This window comes from Petaurus breviceps, unplaced genomic scaffold (assembly GCF_028583685.1).
Source record: "Petaurus breviceps papuanus isolate PSGF00001 unplaced genomic scaffold, PetGlider_PUasm1.0 175, whole genome shotgun sequence".
NCBI lineage: Eukaryota > Metazoa > Chordata > Mammalia > Diprotodontia > Petauridae > Petaurus > Petaurus breviceps.
The window spans coordinates 19,022,185-19,041,853 of NW_027185764.1; the positions used below are offsets into that span (position 1 = coordinate 19,022,185).

At 37.4% G+C, this 19,669-nt stretch overlaps 1 non-coding gene across 1 annotated transcript; it reads left to right on the forward strand.

The window, feature by feature from the left end:
• Window positions 1-16,209: 16,209 nt before the first annotated feature.
• On the forward strand, window positions 16,210-16,320 carry LOC138159239 (U6 spliceosomal RNA). The gene has a single exon (XR_011167841.1). It is a non-coding gene; the product is annotated as a U6 spliceosomal RNA (small nuclear RNA).
• Window positions 16,321-19,669: the final 3,349 nt, after the last annotated feature.

Genomic DNA, 19,669 nt, shown 5'->3' on the forward strand with positions numbered 1-19,669 from the left:
AGTATATAGAATTGCGTAATCTTATCGTGGGAAAAACCTAAGATCATGAAGGGGAAAATGAAGTAAAACATACTGCGAAAACTTCCCATCCTAGGGAACAGATTGTGAGATATGCCAACAAGGTAGGGGAAAAAAAGGGCATTTTCTTTGAAGATGAGATAACTTGTCATAAACATAGAATGCCTGGACACAAAAAAATGGTTTAGAGGCATTTAGGAAGGAGATGAAAATGACTGCTCAATGGTTCATTTCCAAGAACATGATACAGAGGAGAAACCAGAGATCCCAAAGGCATCTCTGTCAGTAAGTGAAGTAAGGAGTCTTTAACTGCCCAGGCAAAATTTTTTATCTCAGCAGAGACTCTCCCCACCTGACACTCTTGGACTGATGATTTTGGCACTCTAGGTTTCTCACTACCTTCCATTTTCTTAACTTCCTCCTTCTTTTGCCCCATCCCTTCACCTTTATGGATATGGGGGTAGGCCTGACTTTTCATGTGGGTCTTTGGAAGAATTGAGCTCTGGACATGTGCCCAGGGAAAAAAGAAAACTCGAATCAAATGTTGGATTGTTTCATAGAAAATGTTTCAGGGAGAAGGGGAGAGAATTGTCAAGAGATTGGGGGAAGGGGGTGGGCAGCCTTCTGGGCTAAAGAAGTCTGGCATTTCCATGAGATTCTGGGGTTGAATCTGAACAGAGAGGAATTAGGTAATAGCAAAAGCTGCTCCTTGCCTAAAGCTATGCTTTCTATCATTTGTTGGTGCAATTTAGTTTTTTTTTTAATATCTGCTAATGAAAACCTTATATGTCTGGTTTCCCAAGTAAAAATCTAGACAGAGTGAATAGACAGGAGACTTGCCAATGCAACAGACCAGATCTACCTTAGAGAACCTCAGAACTCCATTACCCACTTCTACCCTTCCCCTTCCCCCCTAAAAAAAAATTTGGGATTTATATTGATCAAGAATAATTTCCAAGATTTTTTGACATAGACTTCTATAGCAGGAATAGAGTCAACACTAGCACGTTTTTTTGTGCCTAGGACAAGAATGATGCATTATTTTGGAATTTCACTTGGAATATAGATTGCCATTGGGGTTGAGAAATGTGATCTGGGCCACCATATAGTCTTAGAAAATTTACTGAGACACAATTGACTGAAGGTTAAGTGACTTAGGGTCAGTATGTGTTAAAGGTAGTACTTTAATCCATGACTTTTTGACACTAAACTTAATCTACTATTTCAGGGATAGTCAACCTTTCTTTGTGGAAATTACCCACTTGGCAGTATAGTGAAACCTATGAATTTCCTTTCACAATTGTTTTAAAATGAATAATAGTATGTAAGATTACAAAGGAAACCAATTATATTTTTCTCATCCAAACTCAGGAACCCCCTGAATCTATCCATGGGTCCCAGTACAAGGTAAGAATATTCTCTCTCTTTCTCTCTCCCTTCCCTCTCTTTCTTTCTCTGACTCTCTCTCTCTATCTGTCTCTCCCTATCCCCCCTTCTCTATCTCCCCTTCTCCTCCTCTTCTCTGTCTTTCAGTTAGTTGGTATAAAAAAATCCTAAAGTTGTTATAAAGGTCTAATGGCTCATTTAATATTCAAATATGGCAGAAGTGAATGAAATAAAAGCAATTATCAAATGACTCATAAATATTAGCTGTGTGACCCAGGGTAAGTCATTTAATGTTTCTCTACCTCAGTTTCCTCACCTGTTAAATGAGAATAATAATAACACACCCCTCCCAGGGTTGTTGTGAGGATTAAATGAGATAATATTTGTAAAGCACTTTGAAAATGTTAATACACTAAATATGTTATTAGTACTAATTATTCTTTTTCTGGCCTTGGAGAAGTTGGACTTGGATTCATATCTTGTTATGATACATTTAATTTTAAAAGGTGTCCTTGCTGCAGAATAAGCTAAATCATACAGTTCATGGTTCCTAGTTTAGAAATAAGAATATACCATTATTTCTTGTGAGGACCCTGCCTCTGAGTCTTCAGATGATTAAAAAAGGCCTGGAGTTTAAGAATACCTGGAAAGACCAAGCAATTTTTTCCTCAGTTGACACAATTGGTTCTTCTAGTATTTCAGCCCTCTAAGTATAGGATTAAAAGAAAGTAAGATCCCAGTGCTGAAATAAGTAACACCCAGGAAACAAGAATCAATGGTTCTGTGGAAATTCAGAGCCAGAACGAGTCTCAGCAACTAAGAATATCATCAAACTCAATAATAAAGAATGGACCTAGGTTTAGTGAGAATCACAATAGACTCCAGGACCCTTTTATCTATTAAACAAGGTCCTTTCTTTATTTCTAGAGATGTTATTATGTTCTTTGATAATCCTCTTTGCTCCCGGCTGTTCAGATCCTTCCTCTGGGTGACTGGTTTGACAATAGGACCTCAAATTAGCTATTTTTTCCTTCATTTCTGCCAGGCTTGCCCCTGCTAGGACTTTGAGAGTTGTTACCTATAGGAATAATGACTCACATAAATATACCTCACATGCATAGTTCACAAAGCACTTTACACAGACTGTGCTTCAATTATTACCAAATCACAGAATTTCAAAGTAAGAAGGGACCTCAGAAGCCAACTGGCCAATGATTGGGGGGATAGGGAGGGGCATAGGGGAGAAACCTGTGGCCTCAAGACCACATGTGGCCCTTGAGGTACTCAAGTGTGGCCCTTTGACTGAATCCAAACTTCACAGAATAAATTCCCTTAATAAAAGGATTTGTTCTGTAAAACTTGGACTCAGTCAAAAGACCACACCCAAGGACCTAGAAGGCCCCAACTCTGGTCCAATCTGTACATGATAAGTTTTTTTTAAATTATTTTTTAAAGGAGCTTCTCATCATTATAGGTTGTACCCCTTCTTTATGCACACATAACATCACCTTGGTACAGGCCTTCATCATCTATCACCTAGATTACTGCAACAGCCTCCTAATTCGTCTCCCTGCCTCACACTTTTAATCACCCTAGTCCATCTAGCCCACTGCTGTCAAAGTAATTTTCTTTAAATGCAGATCTGATCATGTGACTTCCCTATTCAATCAACCTAAGTGGATTCCTATGGATGTTAGGACACACTATAAACTCTTCTGTTTAGCTTTCCTATTTCTTCATAACTTGGTCCTCTCCTATCTCTCTAGTCTTACTGGACATTACTCTAGCTCCTGTACTCTGTGATCCATTGTAATGGGAATGGGAATTTGAAGATCTTCCCTGCCTCTTAATAGACCTAGGGGGGAGTTTGAAGACCTCCTTTGCTTTGAAAGTAAACTCTGCCCCCTAATAGGCTGAATGTGATCACATGGAACCTGTGATGGAGGGAATTTGCTGAGGGGTACAGCAGAGCCCACAGGAAGCTGCCTTGCTGTGAAGATAAAGTCTGTCCCCTGACAGGCTGAATGTAGTCACATGGAGCCTGTGGTGGGAGGAGTTTTGCTGAAGGGAAGCAGAGCCCACAGAAGCTGGTTCAGAGTGGGGGACAGAGGAGCTCAGGCAAGGAGATAGAGAGGTTTGTGAGTAAATATTGATCTCATATTGGTTTGTGGGAAGGCTAGAGGATGGTGTGGCTCTCAGTGTTATGGCTTCAGAATATCTTTGGTATTGTGATGACATAGGCTTACTCATTTTGGGATTTGATTTTCTAGGGTCTAAATAAATCTTTCTATCTGGAGAATATGGTATATTTTGCAATCGAATGTCATGTGATACTTATAGTCACAGTCTTTATCATGATCATGAGCACTGTAAATATTGTGTTGGCACTACATCCATCCAACCTGGCAAATGACTTGACCTTTCAGTGCTCTGGGCACTTTTCTAAGACTATAAGGGGCAGAGAAGATGGTGATCTGAATGTGTAGAGGGGGTTTCTTCACCTGGGTGTTTTCTATAACAATTAAATCACAAGTCTACTCCTTGTCCTGATGATGGAGGGGCAGTTAGGTGCATAGTGGATAGAGCATTGACCTTGGAAACAAGAAGACCTGAGTTCAAATCTAGACTCAGATTCTTACTAGCTGTGTGACCTTGGGCAAGTCACTTAACTCTGATTCCCTCAAAAAAAAAAGGAAACTAAGATCCTAAAGAAACAGAGTGATTTCAGTTTGTAACTATGCTGAAAGGGCTATAAAACCATATACCTTTTGATCTAGTAATACCATACTAGATCTATATAACATAAAAAAGGGAAAAGGACCCCACATGCAAAAAATGTTGGTAGCAGCTCTTTTGTGGTGGCTAAAATTTGGAAATAGAGGAGATGCCCATCAACTGGGTAATGACTGAACAAGCCATGGTATATGAATGTAATGAATGGAATTCTATTGTGCTATAAGAAATGATGAGCAGGCAGACTTCAGAAAAACCTGGAAAGACTTACATGAACTGATGCTAAGTGAAGTGAGTAGATCCAGGAGAACACTGTACATAGTAACAGCAACATTGTGCAAGAATCAACTGATAAGGGGTGGCTAGGTGGCACAGTGAATAGAGCACTGGCCCTGGAGTCAGGAGGACCTGAGTTCAAATTCAGCCTTAGACACTTGACACTCTTACTAACCCTGTGACCTTGGACAAGTCACTTAACCCCAACTGCCCTTCAAAAAGAAAAAAAAAGAAGAATCAATTGATAGATTTAGCTCTTCTCAGCAATACAATAATCTAAGACAATTCAAAAGACTCCTGATGGAAAATCCTATCCACATCCAGGGAAAGAACTACAGAGACTGAATACATATTCAAAGCATACTATTTTCTCTTTTTCTTGTTTTTTCTTTCTCTTGTTTTTTCTGATTTTTCTTTTACAACATGACTAATGTGGAAATATGTTTAATATGATTGTACATCTATGACCTATATCAGATTGCTTGCTACCTTGGGGAGAGGAGATGGGAGGGAGAACAAATTTGAAACTCAAAATCTTGTAAAAGTGAACAATGAAAACTATCTTTACATGTAATTGGGAAAAATAAAATACTATTTATTGGGGGAAAAGGAAATAGTGTGGTTTCATCAAGAAAAGGTCACAGTAGAATAGCTATATTTATTTATTTTTGACATGGTTCTAGACTGGCAGATCAAAGATGTGTTGTAGATATAGTCTACAAATTTCAGCAAAGCTCTTGACAAGGTCTGTCCCACTATCTTTGTGTACAAGATGGAAGCCTATATAGTTAGGTGGATCCCAACCTGATTGACTGGCTAAATTCAAATGTCAATCCCAAACTTAGATTTGGAATGTCTACCTAGTCCAATCCACTAATTTTGTGGATGAGGAAACTGAGGCCCAGGCCGGTTAAGTGACTTGCATTCTATCCATTGTACCACCTAACTGTCCCATAAAATGGGGTATGGGGAATGGACTAAATGGTCTCTGTGGTCTCTTTCCAGCTCTAGATCTATCTGCATTGATATTATTTGCTTCCATCTAATACCCTATCCTCCACTGGAAGTGATTTCATTGATATAGGGAGCTCCTGGATGAGAAGACTCCCTTCTATCAAGGAAAATCAGCAACTTCCTTACATCCCAGGGCTGTGAGAGTTTTAGTGATGTGCCCAGGGTTACACAGTCAATATGTATCAGGGTCTGGATTTGAACCCATGTCTCCCTGACTCAGAGACCAGATCTTTATCCGTTATTGCATTATACTTCTCATGCCCTTTCTATTACCTCAAAAGTCTGTCTTCACTCACTTTCATGTCACAAAGGAAAAGTCTTTTTCCAAGGTCAAATGCTTCCACCTTTACTCTTGATTCTATCCCTTCTGACCTTTTCCAGGACCTTTTTCCATTGAAGTTCCATTTTTCTTAAATCTCTAATTTTCTTCCCCTCCACTGGCTTATTTCTTTTTGCCTATTAACATGCTCATGATTCCTTTACTTATCCTTCAAAGACTAGTTCAAATGTCACCTCCTCCAAGATATATTAATCATTCCTGGTAGAAGTGATCATGATTTTCCTTCTTTTCCATGACCATAGCACTTAGCTGGCATGGCTCATAAAATCATAGATTTAAAGCTAGAAGAAACCTTAAAGGCAATGGAATACAATTTCCTCATTTTACAGAAAAGGAAACTGAGACCCAGAGAGGTTAGATGACTTAACCAGAGTCATCGAGCTGTTATGTGTCTGAGGAGGGATTTGAACCCAGTTTTTCCTGACTCCGAGTCCAGAACTCTATCCACTATATCACAGCCATGACATTTATTTGTCACAGACTGCCTTGAACACAATGTCCAGCTCCTCTCCGTGTGTTGTCCATCTGATTCAGATCATAATCTGAACAATAGACCCTCTTCATCTCCTTGATAAATCAGTATGGAAGAGTGGATGGAAGATTGTTAGATTTGAAATCAGGAAGACCTGAGTTTAAATCACCTCTAACAGTTACAAGCAGTTTAATCATGGACAAGTCTTCTTAGACTCAGTTTCTACTATGTAAAACTGGAATACCACTACTATCACTACTACTACTACTACTACTACTACTACTTCTACTACTACTACTACTACTACTACTTCTACTACTACTACTACTTCTACTACTACTACTATTACTACTACTTCTACTACTACTACTACTATTACTACTACTTCTACTACTACTACTACTTCTACTACTACTACTACTTCTACTACTTCTACTACTACTACTACTACTACTTCTACTACTACTACTTCTACTACTACTACTATTACTACTACTTCTACTACTACTACTACTACTTCTACTACTACTTCTACTACTACTACATTACTACTACTTCTACTACTACTACTACTTCTACTACTACTACTACTACTACTACTACTACTACTACTACTACTATTCCCTCACATTATTTATTTCCTTATGTATTCTGTATTACACAATTTTAAGCTCATTGAGAACAGGGATATGTCTTACACATCTTTGTGTTTTCCATGGCACCAAGCACATAATATGTCTTCAATAAATACCCGTCCAATTCAGTACTATACTTAACAACTTTATTCAGCTTAGCCTTGACCCTATGAATCAAAAGCAAGTCCTCAAGATAATATGAAGTGTTAGCAGCATTGCAAGACTATGGGACTTTGTCTCTCAAGCACAGAATCTCAGAGCTGAAAGGGATCTTGGAAATAAAGCCCATTTTACAGATGAAGAAATGGAGGTCTAGAGAGGCTAAGTACCTTGAATAAATATCTACAGGAAGCTTTGTTTTGCCCTTATTCTGTTGAATTTCCTGTGTATGAAGGAGAGTGTTATTTTTAGGGTGGATTAAATTGGTATTCTGTGTCTTGGTATAGGTTAAATTCCACTTTCAATGAACTCCAGGGGATTGCCTTAATTCTTCTGTGATGTTAGAATTCCTTAAAATAAATGTGGACCACTGACTAGGACTATTTCTCTGGGGAAATCTTTTGAATAAGAGTAGATGGTGATGGAATTTGACCTTATTTTTAAAGCTATTCCTAACCTTTGTGAAATTCTGAATGCTTACTGTTTTGTATCAGCCTGTTTTGTATCAGACAATCCATGAGCATTTATTAAATGCTTATTATGTACCAGGAACACGAGTTCTTGGTTTACAAAGAAAAGCAAAAGAGAAGGACATAGACATTTATATAGAACACTATATGCGAAGCACTGTGCTAAATGCTTTACAAATGTTATCTCATTTAATCCCCACAACAGCCTTGGAGGGTGGGTGCTGTTGTCATCCCCATTTGCAGTTGAGGAAACAGAGGCAAATAGAAGTCAAATGACTTGCTCAAAGTCACTCAGCTAGTAAGTGTCTGAGGCTGGATTTGAACTAAGCATTGTGCCACCTAGCTGCCTCTGACAACACACAAAAAACACAGCACCTACTCTCACAAAACTCACATTCTAATTCTAATATCATAGTCTTATTTCCTTATCCTCTGCCCTCAGTCCTTCCACCAAAATAAGTGCCTGCATGGAAATCTTCTCCAAAGAAAACTGTCAAGGATCTTCTTTGAATTTCTTTGGCATTTTCAGTTCATTCCACTCACTTTAGCACTTTGAAAACAATGGGCATAGTCTCAGATCATCTTGTGTCCATTTGTCTTGTCTCCAACTAGACAGTATATTCCGCAAGAACTGGACCTGCATTTTATTACTTTGCTAAGAAGATTCCATAGGAGAGTGACCCTTTGGGTTAGCCTTTTAATTCACACTTGTGGTCGAGGGTCTCTACCTTAGACACAAAATAATCTGTAGGTCTAGTCTTCTAAAGTTATAACTTAGGAGCCCTCACCTATATATTTACTTTTTGGTAGTTAGCCAGAGGACACAATTAGCTCAAGGCAAAGGCATTTACTGAAACAACATAGTTTTTTAAAAAAGGAACATAATAAACTTTAGGGAGACAGTATGATCCAGTGGAAAAGGGGCTGGAGTGGATTTTAGAAGACCTGAATTCTGCCACTTACTACCCATTTAGCCTTGGAAAAGGCTAATGTTTCTAGGCCTTAGTTTCCTTACCAGACAAATGAGGGGATAACAAAAAGGAAGTAGCATCTACCCTCTAATAGCTTACATTCTCTTGATTATTCAGATGGGATTTGACCTTTATTTTTTTTAAAGCTATTCCTAACCTTCATGAAATTCTTAATGCTTACTGCTTTGCATCAGTCAGACAATCCATGAGCATTTATTAAGTGCTTACGGTGTACCAGAAACATGAGTTCTTGGGTTGAAAAGAAAAGCAAAAGGGAAGGACATAGGCATTTAGACAGAATGATATTTCATGATCCAGTGATTGCTGCCATAAAGTATCATTCTTTGGAAGAACATCGGTACTAAAAAGATGTGGAGGTTTTTAATTGTTGTTGTTCATTTGTTTGTTGTGTCAGGGATTGAACTAGATGGTTTCTAAAATTCATTCCAGCTTTAAGTCTATGATTCTTCGAGAACCCAAGAGAGAGCTGCAACCAAACCAGACCCTAACATTTCTTCAAAATGGCGTTTTCAAAATTAAAATTAATTTTGTTATGAGAACTCTCAACAAATTGGGTGACACCCCTTGAGATAAATGGGTTTACCAGATGTTGCTGTGAAACCAAGACTAAAAATCACTTTTTTAAGACAATCAGACAGTCTGTTAATAAACATCTCTTAAGTGCCTACTTTGTGCCAGAAACTAAGTGCTGAAGATACAAAAAGAGGCAAAAGACAGTCCCTGCCCTCAAGCAGCTCTCCCTCCAATGTGGGAGACAACAAGCAACAAATATGTACAAACAAACGATACAGGAAAGAAGTAAAAATTGAAAGGGGAGGTGCTGGAATTAATAGGAGTCGGGAAAGGCTTCCTATAGAAGATGAGATTTTCATTGGAGCTTGAAGAAAACCAGGGAAGCCAGGAGGGGGAGCATTCCAGGGATGAGGAACCACAAGAGAAAATACCTGGACATAAGAGATGGAGTGTCTTGCTCAAGGAACACTATGGAGGTCAATGTTACTGGATTAAAAGTCTGGGAGTGAGGTGTAAGGATACTGGAAAAGTGGGAAGTGGTATGGCTAGGTTATGAAGGGCTTTGAAGGCCAAAAAGGACTTTTTATTTGATCCTGAAGACAATAGCGAGCTACTGGAGTTTATTGAATACAGGGGTGATAACAGTTGGATCTGAACTTTAGGAAAATCACTTGGGCTGCTGACTGAAGGATGGATCACAACCATGCTGCTATATCCTTGAATACTCTTGTACCCAAGGAACATGAAATAGACTTGAACAGGACAGTAAAAATTATCTCACGCCCTGTTAAAGGTGCCATATAAAAAAGGGGAAGAGAGAATTTGACAAAATAAATAGCCAAGTCTTGGCAAGTAGAGACCTTTGAATATCTATTTTGGTGGTTAGATATATAATTAGACTGTCTTTTTATATTTGGCCACACCCATAAAATGAGATCTCTTGGAGAGGAAACAATATTTGTATAAACTGAAAAATAACAGTAATTATAGGTTGTATTCAGGTTTTATAAAAATCAGATTTCATGTGGAGGGGAGTAGAGCCTACATTCAGATAGGTACAGTAGGTATTTCTAAAGTGTTTGAAAACAGGTTTTCTTAAACATTAAATATCCTTCTTGAGTGATCATCTCAAATCTAAGTCTTGAAGAGCTGTTTTAAAAATGTTTTTCTTTCACTACAATAACAAGGAAATAAGCTCCTGGTATTGTTGGTTTTTGGAATCTGTGGTTGCACCAGTTCTGTACATGAAGATACTCTCTCTCCAGCCTGCTCACAACCCAGCAACATATTCTCATCCTACCTGATTGATGTCCACATCTTTCCAGAAGTCCTCCAAAGAGGATCTCATTGGAAATCTTCTAGGACTTTGGACATTTTGTGAGTACCAGTTAAGTATTTTGTCCATCTTCTCTCTACATGACTAGCATATCTTTTCTAATAATACTTTGATATACAAATGATGAAATGATGTAACTGATTCAGGAAATCCAAGTGTATCTTTAGCACCATTTGAATCACCTGAAATTTCCAATATTCCATTGTTATTATTGAATTCAATTTAACAAGCATTTATTCCATGCCTTCTAAATGGTAAGTACCATTCTAGATACTGTGGTAAAATGACAAAATTCAAGCACTATCTACCCTCTAACAGCTTACATTCTTTTGATTATTCAGATATGATAGTATTTCATGATTTAGTGCCTTAAAACATCACTGTAAAGACATTAGTATAAAAACTTGTTTGTTTTTTTGTTCAGGAAGCTGTGTGAGATTGTTGAAAGTGCTAAATAAAATGTCCTGCATGCAATCTAAGGTATTTTCTTTTTCTTTAATTCTGGGTCAAGTTTACTGTTCATTTACAGGGCTTTTCTGTTATTGTTCATTCATTTCAGTAATGTCCAACTCTTTGTGGTCACATTTGGAGTTTTCTTGGCAAAGATACTGGAGTGGTTTGTCATTTCCTTTTCCAGCTCATTTTACAGAGGAGGAAACTGAGCCAAATAGGGCTCAGTCACTTGTCCAGGGTCACACAGCTAGTAAGTATCTAAGACCAGATTTGAACTCAAGGAGAGGAGTTGCCCTGGTTCCAATTCCAGTGCTCTAAGCACTGAACCACCTAGATGCCCAGAATTGGTCTAAGATATGTGTATTTATGAGTGAACTCAATGTACTGCCCATCCAAATGTGTACCATAAACTGATTATGTGCATTCTTCATCCATTTGATTTTTCTTGTATGTATTTTTAGGCCAATCTCTTATTTTTTATTAATTAATTACATTTTAGTTTTGAACATTCACTTCCACAAGATTTTGAGTTCTAAATTTTCTTCCTTGCCCTTCCCTCCCCCTCCCCAAGATGGCCAGCAATCTGATATAGGCTCTACAGATACATTCATATGAATTATATTTTCACATTAGTCATGTTGTAAAAGATTACAACCAATGACAGAAGCCATGAGAAAGGAAAAACAGACAGACCAACCACTTTTTAGAGACTGCGAATTTCATTGAAGACTGTAGGACTACCCTGTAGTAATCTGGGCCTTCAGCATGGTGTCTTCTACAAACAGGAACCCTGGAAGACCTTAGCACATGTGGGGAATTCCTCTTCCATTGACACTCTTTATAGAACAGGCCTCAGTAATTAGAGTTAATCAGTTCAACTTCTCATGGAAATGCTGTGAATCAGAGTGAACCTCGATATCGCCTTTTAGAAGTCCACAGTTTGTTTAAATAAGTAGGGCTGTAGTTATAACTGTACATGCTATTTTTAGCCTGCTAATTTTCTACCAATTTTTACTTTTATAGTAATTAATTAGTCAGTGTTCTGACTGTACACACTCAGCCAGTTTCATTTCTTTTTGTAGTGCTGCTGTTCAGGGCTCCCCATGTCCCATAATGTCTGACTCTCTTCATGAAGACTTCATGTCTTATACAGATACGATGGTTCTGAATAGTCTGTACATCCTTGTTTCCTTTCATTTTTTTTATTCCAAGAATACTTTTTGATTGATTGGCATATTTTTTATTGTCCTTCCCAACATTTATCTTTGCATTGAATGCATTGACTGTATCATCAGGGTATACGTTGACTCATTTTGGGGGATCATTAGTGCATGATGCATTGCTTTGTATATACTTTGATTTATTGTATATTAATTTATTGTATTCACTTTATATCCCTATTCCCAATAGAATTTTAACTTCTTAAGGAACGGGAATGCTTCATTTTATCAATATATCCCCAGGGGCTAGGAGAGGGCCTTGCATATATAGTAGTTGCTTAATAAATGTATACTTTTTCAAATATAGATTTGAATTGTCACATTCTTCATGAAATTTCTCTACTTAAGATTATCGAGATTTTAGAGACTGTTTGATCTAACTCCTTCGTTTTACAGATGTGGAAACTGAGGCCCAAGGAGATTAAATGACTTGACCAAGGTCACTGACTTACCATTGGAGATAAGATTTGAGTCTGCCCAGTCCAACTCCAGAACAACTGATTCTCCCACTGTAGATGCTTCCTTTGTCGTTTTCTACAGCAAGTGGTGGTACATAGACTTCAATTATTTCCATAGTGGTTTTTTTGCCTAAGTTTATCGTGAGCATTATAAACTGAGATGATTGTTTCCTATGAAATAACATTTCCTGGTGTCTTTAAGCAATAGGGGTTTACCGGAGCTGATATTTACTGGTTTCAATCATTAAATTTTTAGTGTGAGCAGTTATAGCTCAGAAATGGGAAAATATTACAAATCAGGTCTTGATTTATCTTCTTTTAAAAAAATTCATTTAATCAGCCAAAATTTGCCTTTTTAACATGCATTCCCATTGAGAACACAAGAAAACTGAAATGACCATTTTCTCTTCCATGTTGTGACCTTTCCCCATCATGGTTTCCATATAATGTGGGTCAGAATAAGAAATTAAATGATAATTTTTGGGCACTTTTGTGAAGGCCTGCAGATGACAAAAAAAGTTTAGAAACTCAGAATGTATAAAATATATGTATAGTATTGTATAATATCAAGATATTTATCTTTTAATATCATATTCATTCAAACTTTATCTCTAGTATGAAGGGAGGGCCAACAATTTTTATGCAGATTTTCCAGATTGTGGAAGGGATAACTATAATTTCAAACATATATGTGTGTGTGTGTGCACGCGCGCACATATATATGTAGTCATCAAAACAATTTTCCAACCATTTAAAAGTTTTTAAATTATTTTATGACTTGCTGTATGGCTAAGGACCTCATTGCTTCATGCTCTACCTGTTAATGATGAACTTTTCTGTAATTTAGCCAGTTTAGGCCTTGGCCAGATGCCATAGTCTATCTCTGGGGCTACACTTTCCAGTTTGGTAGAACCTTTTGGAGTTAACTGGGCTGGCATTGCCTTTGGGAACTCAAGTTCACCTCCGTACCTTGATGAAGCACTGGACTAGAACTTTTGGGGCAGAATAAGTTCATTTGGGAGGTTAAGAAAAATTTCTGGGGGCAGCTAGGTGGTGCAGTGAATAGAAAACCAGCCCTGGAATCAGGAGGACCTGAATTCAAATCCGGCCTCAGACACCTAACACAAAAACTAGCCTTGTGACCTTGGGCAAGTCACTTAACCCCAATTGCCCTCCAAAAAGCAAAAACAAAAGAAAATCTGCAGATAACATCCAGGATCAGTATACTCAGTCTAATCCAAGAGTTCTTAACTTTTGTGTGTGTGTGTGTGTGTGTGTGTGTGTGTGTGTGTATCCTGGAACCCTTTTACAATCTGATGAAGCCTATGAACCCCTTCTTAGAAGAATGTTTTTAAATGCATAATATTAAATATGTAATGTTACAAAGGAACTCAAAAGCTAGTGAAAATAAAAATGTAGCATTTGTTTTCTCCTTCAAGTTCATGGACTTCCTGAAATCTATCTATAAAGGTTAAGAACCATTGAACTAATCTAGGGGTGGGGAACCTGCAATTCACAGAACAGATGAAGTTTGGATTCAGTCAAAGGATGGCACTTAAGGATCTAGAGGGCCACTTGAGGCCGCAGGTTCCCACCCCGTCTATTCCTGATACATACAGAATGGATATTGTGAAGGAAGGTACTGCTTCCTTACATTCTCCCAATAGAGCCCCTCTTCCTTTAAGAAGCTGTTCAGGTACCATCTTCTAAATCAGTAGATAAAGAAACTCCATCTACTAACAAACCTACTACAAGTTGTCAAGATGGTTCAAGGGGGTCACACTAAAAACAATTTTAATTATACCTTAAGCAAAAAATACTTAGAGAATATTATGAGTAGTATATTAAATCACCCTAGGGGTTCATAGCACATCTTGTTGCTGTTGAAACTGGTTTATGGAACAAAAAGAAATTTGGAACCACTTTTCCCAAGCCTTTCCTGATCCTCTCAACTGCTAATGTCCTTTCTTCCAAATTGCATTATATTTAACTACTTTGTACATATTTACATACATTCACTTTATAGTGATATGTTGTGTGTGTATACTAATGTAGTTGTTGTTAAGTCATTTCGGTTGTGTCTGACTTTTCGTAACCCCATTTGGGATATTCTTGGCAAAGATAATTGAGTGATTTGCCATTTCCTTCTCTAGCTCATTTTACAGATGAGGCAACGGAGGCAAACAGAATAAAATGACTTGCCCAGGGTCACACAGCTAGTAAATATCTGAGGTCAGATTTGAACTCAGGAAGATGAGTCTTACTGACTCTAGGCCTGAGCTCAATGCACTATGCCACCTCACTGTCAATGTAAGCATACACACACACACATATACCTGTGTTTCCCTCTATAATGTAAGCTACTTGCAACTAGGGATTGTTGCATTCTTGTTACTTGTATCCTTGGTGTTTATCACAGTGCCTGGCACCTAGCAAGTCCTTAATAAAGAAAAAACGATACTATTAATGATATCATAAAATTTTAATTTAAAATTAATTTACTAAAATGAATAAATAATATGATTTATTAATAAATACTGATTTCAACATATTTTATCTTTGGTGCTTAGTAGCCGTGTGATCTTGGTCAAGTCACACAGCTCCTTTGGGTTTCAGTTTTCACATCTATAAAATGGGGATTAGACTAGATGACCTTAGAAATTCCTTTTGGTTCAGGATTTATAATCCTTGGTTTCCTTATGTGTAAAATTGTGTGGGGTGGTTGGTGGTTGTCCTTCATTCCTGAAGAGGACCAAAATGACATCACTCTGCTAGAGTCAAGTTTCAATGTGTCCAACTATGGCAGATCAGACCAATACGACCTCGAAGCCCCTACCCCAGATCAGGCACAAATAGTCATTGTGAACATTTGGGGTGGGTTCTCCAAATCTGTGCATCCTGCATTGTCTTTGAGCTGTTTCAATTCTGCTTTGCTCATAGAGCATGGCGCCTTCTCTGATGAGGGCATGCCATGCTGGGCAGTTCTGTGCCAGTGTCTCCCATGTCACACAATCAGCTCCAAAGTTCTTAAGAGACACCTTGAGAGGGTCCTTGTATCGCTTCTTCTGACCACCATGTGAGTGCTTGCCCTGTGTGAGTTCTCCATAAAATAGTTTTTTTTTTGGCAAGCGTACATTTTGCATTCAAACAACATGGCCAGTCTATTGGAGTTGCACTCTCTGAAGCAGAGTTTGAATGCTTGGCAGTTTAGTTTGAGTAAAGTTCTGGTACCTTATCCTGCCAGGGGATCTTCAGAATTTCCCTAAGACAATTCAAATGGAAATGATTCAGTTTCTTGGCATAACACTGGTTGACTGTCCAGATTTCACAGGCATGCAACAATGAGGTCAGCAAAATGGTTCTGTAGACCTTCAGTTTGGTAGTCAGTCTAATGCCTCTTCTCTCCCATACTTTCTTTCAGAGCCTCCCAAACACTGAGCTGTCTCAGGAAATGGGTGCATCAACCTCATTATCAATGTGTACACCCCTGGAAAGCAAACTACCAAGGTAAGTGACCTTATCCACAGCATTCAGAACTTCTCTATTTTCTGCAGCCAATGGTTCCACACATGGATGGTGTGGTGCTGACTGATGGAGCACCTGTGTTTTCTTGGTGTTAGGCTAGAATCAGCATCAGCAGCAGAGAATTGATCCATACTTCGTTGCATCTCAGCTTCAGAGGCTGCACCGAGCGCACAATCATCTGCAAACAGAAAACCATGCACCAGCACTCCCTGCACTTTGGTCTTGGCTGCACATGTACCAAAATTGGAGCGATACAGAGAAGATTGGCATGGCCCCTGTGTAGGGATGCCACGCAATTTCGTGAAGCCTTTCAAAATTGGGTTAAAAAGACTCATGTTACCTCCCTGGCAGGATCGTTGTGAGGCTGAGATGAGATAATATACACAAATTTCTTCCTTTATTTAGCTTCTGCAATGTGCATGGCGCCTGCTTTACAAATATGAGCAAATTTAATCCTCAGAATAATCCCAGAAGGTAGGTGTCCTTATTATCTTCATTATCCTATTGAAGATACTGAGACCAAGAAAGGCTAAATGACTTGTCCAGGGTCACTGAGCTAACAAGCGTCTGAGGCCAAATTTGTACTCAAGTCTTTCTGACTCGAGTCCCAGCACTCCCTTATGTTACTTCGCTGCCTCTGAAGGCAGCTCATATAAATGTCTGCTATGATAATAATTAATATTTCAGGTGTGAAATTTTCTCCTTTTAATTTTACATTCCCCTGCTTACTAAATGGAGTATAATGAACATAATTTGACTTGTTCTTGATAAATCAGGAACGTATTATATATAAGCATCAATTATTGACCCTATAGTATAAGGATCAAGACCTGTAATGCATTTTATAGATTAAAAAGTCCAACCTCTCATTTTACAGATAAGGAAACTGAGACCCAGATGAGTTGTTTAATAAATTCATGCAGTAGTGAAACTTAGATTTGGACTCTGGTGCTCTAACTTAATAGTGTTTTTTTTTTGGAGGGGGGAGGGCAGGGCAATTGGGGTTAAGTGACTTGCCCAAGGTCACATGTCTACTAAGTGTTAAATGTCCGAGGCTGGATTTGAACTCAGGTCCTCCTGACTCCAGGACCAGTGCTCTATTAACTGCTCCACCTAGATGCCCCCTTAATAGTGTTTCTTAAACTGTGGGTGTGACCTTGTACAGGGTTGTATAACTGAATAGAGGGATTGCAAAAACTATGGTAGCAATAAAAGGTTTTTGAATGCACAATGACCAAAAAAATAATTCAAAATCAAACTTGTAATGAATGTGAGGTGTTTCTGGCAGCTTGCCTGTGTTGCATTGAATGACTTTCCTGCAGCCTTGGTTCTGAGCACACAGCATGCACACTTTGTACTGCTCGTGCCCTCAGGCCATGCAATGCCAACTAACAATTCCAGAAACACCTCAGTTCAGATTTGAGACTATTGTATATTGTGAATTGCAGTGTTTTTACTGCATATAAAAAGTTTTCTGCTCTTACAGAAACATAGCAGTTTAATTATGGAAAATAAAGACTTTTAATATTTTCCTACTGTCATTTCTCAGCAAGTAAGTATCAAGTTAGTTTATCTCTGGATTATATTGTTTGTATAGAATATTATATAGAGTGTTTGATTTAAAAAATTGCTGTTATCTCCTTCTTTTACAGAAACATAAATCTTTAATTGCAGCAAGTAAAGACAAAAGACCTGTAATCATATTTCTCCACCATCACCACTGTATGTGTATGTAAGTATGAACATTGATTTTTAAAATTAAGCACAAATAAATGTAATTTCATAAACTAAAGCTAGTATTTATTTGAGAAATTATTAGCAATATTTATTTGCATTTTAGGACAAAAATATTTTTTGGTCATGGATAAGTGGCTAACTTTAGACAGAAGAGATAAAAATACTGATGACTATGGGGCAGAGTCTTTGCTACCAGGTTCTAGTACACCTAAATTGACAAGAAAAAGAAAATACATTGAATCATTTTTGCAATAGGGATTTACTTCTAATAATGATGATGGTGTGGAAAAACCTCTTTGCTTAATTTGTAATGAAGTTTTGGCTTTGAAGAGCATGAAACCAGCCAAATTAAAATTATATATTAATACCAAGAATGTAGCATACTTCGATAAACCAAAGGAATATTTTGAATGACTTTTAAAATCTTCGAATAAAGAAAAACAATGTTTGAGAAATTTGTTACTTTCAACCAAAAGTATGTATTTGCATCTTACAAAACTTCTTATTTAGTTGCAAAAACTAAAAATCCTGCACAATAGGAGATCTCATGTTACCTGCTGCTATTAAAATGTCAGAAGTAGTTCATGGGGAAAAGGATGGGGATGAAATTTGTGAAATTCCTTTATCAAATGATACTGTTTCCAAAAGAATTTCTGGAATTAATAATTACCAATTCTAGCAGCTTATTATCAGGCTCAAGGACAGCCCAAAGTTTGAACTTCAGTTAGATAAAACAACTGATATGTCTAACATGGCACAGTTGTTACTTTATTTAAGATATGTTTATGAAGGAAGCATACATGAGGAATTATTATTCTGTCACCTTTTGGAAGGACATGCAGGAGGGGAAGATATATATCTTAAAGTCCATGAATTTTTCACAAATGAAGGTTTACAGTGAAAAAACTGTATTAGAGTCTGTTCAGATCAATGATGGGCAAGAATGTTGGATTTGTAGCAAAAATTAAAGCTGGTGGCAATGACCATATTGCTTTTACTCATTGCATAATCCATGAGGAGGCACTTGTACTAAAAAAAAATATCACCAGTGTTAGATGTTGTGCTTTGTGATACTATCAAAATCATTGTGACCTTAAGAGTTGTTTTCAAACCTTTGAAAAGACATGAACTCCGATTACAAAGGCTCATTACTGCATGCAGAGGTAAGGTGTCTTTTAAGAGTGTCAAGTTTAAACAGAATATTGAAATTGAAAGATGGAGTTGTTATATTTTTAAATGAACAGAAATACAGTTTTGTTCTTTTTTTATAATGACTTAATAGCTTTCAAAACTGTTATTTGTTGGATATTTTAAAAAAAATCAATGATTTAAACATGTTGCTTCAAGGAAAAAATTGTGACAAAGTTATGTTAAAGGATAAAATTAAAAGTTTTACTAAAAAAGTTAACATATGGAAGAACAGGGTGGAAAATGGTTCTTTAAAAATGTTTATAGCTACAGATGATTTTGCAATTGAAAATAACCTTCCCAAAGATTTAATTGTAAGAGCTATAATTGATCATCTGAAGTGCTGGGAGACACAGTTTCAGAAATAATTCCCTTCAAATGTTGATTCTAAAAAACTAAGATGGGTTTACAAACCATACACTCAATTGAAATAAAAAACCTCAGTCATGTGCCATTAAAAGTTCAATAAGAACATGCTGAGTTATCAAACAACACAAGTTTAAAACTTGAGTTCCCTAAAAAAATCATTAAATGAATTTTGGTGTGGGATTAGGACAGAATTTCCACCACTTTCTGAAGTGGCCCTAAACACACTTCTGCCATTTTGTGCTATGTATTTATGCAAAGTAATGTTCTCAGTATTGATGATTAAAAAGTCAACCTATCAATCAACTCTGAAAAGTGTTGAAGATGCTCTGTGTCCTGTAGTATCAAATATTCCACGAAGATTTAATTCTTTATGTG